We start from the raw sequence: 980 nt of genomic DNA, 5'->3' as shown, positions 1-980 counted from the left end.
GACGAAAACTTTAAAGCAGCACTATGTAAATTTTGGCTACTTCTCTAAGTTTATGTCTATGGCGATTCACGCAGGTGTGTGTTACTCCGCAGCGGTGACCAGCCTACAATAGTCCGAATATAACTACTTATTATAACTGTACCGTAGTGATTCGGAATAAGACAAAAACGCGGTTTGGAAGATGAATTCATGATGTACTCGCTCATTATATACATTTTGCAAATTTTGAACACAGAAAAAGTTACATAGTGCTGCTTTAAAGAGATAGTTCAAACAAAAAAGATCATTCTCTCATCATTTACTCACCCTTGTGTCATTCCAAGCCCATAAGACTTTGTTTAATCTTCAAACACAAATGAATATATATATATATATATATATCATAAGGGTCCATTTTTCGAAATTGAGATTTATGCATCATTTATGCATCAAGCTTTCCATTGATGTATGGTTTGTTAGGATAGGACAATATTTGGTTGAAAATCTGGAATCTGAGGGTGCAAAAAAATCTAAATATTGAGAAAATCATCTTTAAAGTTGTCCAAATGAAGTTCTTAGCAATGCATATTACTAATCAAAAATTAAGTTTTGATATATTTATGGTAGGACATTTACTAAATATCTTCACGGAACATGATCTTTACTTAATATCCTAATGATTTTTGGCATAAAAGAGAAATGTATAATTGTGACCCATACAATGTATTGTTGGCTATTGCTACAAATATACCCCAGCGACTTAACACTGCTTTTGTGCTCCAGAGTCACATATTTTAATAGAACCTAGACGTTTCTGTCCTGCTACTGAAACTCCAGGTAATCACAACTTAGAAGATCCAAAAGGGTCATAAATGCATCTTAAAATGAATCCATATAAATCAAGCGGTTTAATCCAAGTCACTCAGCGCACAGCTTCACTGTAGATCAGGTGTTTTTTCCGTTGTGATGTTCTGTCTTTGTTTGCGCAGACGCAGCCTGAC

General features: G+C 34.4%; 1 protein-coding gene across 1 annotated transcript in view; it reads left to right on the top strand.

Annotated features, from left to right (window-relative positions):
* Nucleotides 1-980, top strand: part of ppp1r16b (protein phosphatase 1, regulatory subunit 16B) — a 30,263-nt gene that overhangs the window by 27,447 nt on the left and 1,836 nt on the right. The window lies entirely within an intron of this gene.

This window comes from Sinocyclocheilus rhinocerous, unplaced genomic scaffold (assembly GCF_001515625.1).
Source record: "Sinocyclocheilus rhinocerous isolate Xijiao unplaced genomic scaffold, SAMN03320098_v1.1 scaffold203, whole genome shotgun sequence".
Lineage (NCBI taxonomy): Eukaryota > Metazoa > Chordata > Actinopteri > Cypriniformes > Cyprinidae > Sinocyclocheilus > Sinocyclocheilus rhinocerous.
This window is presented reverse-complemented; position numbering and strand designations above follow the sequence as displayed.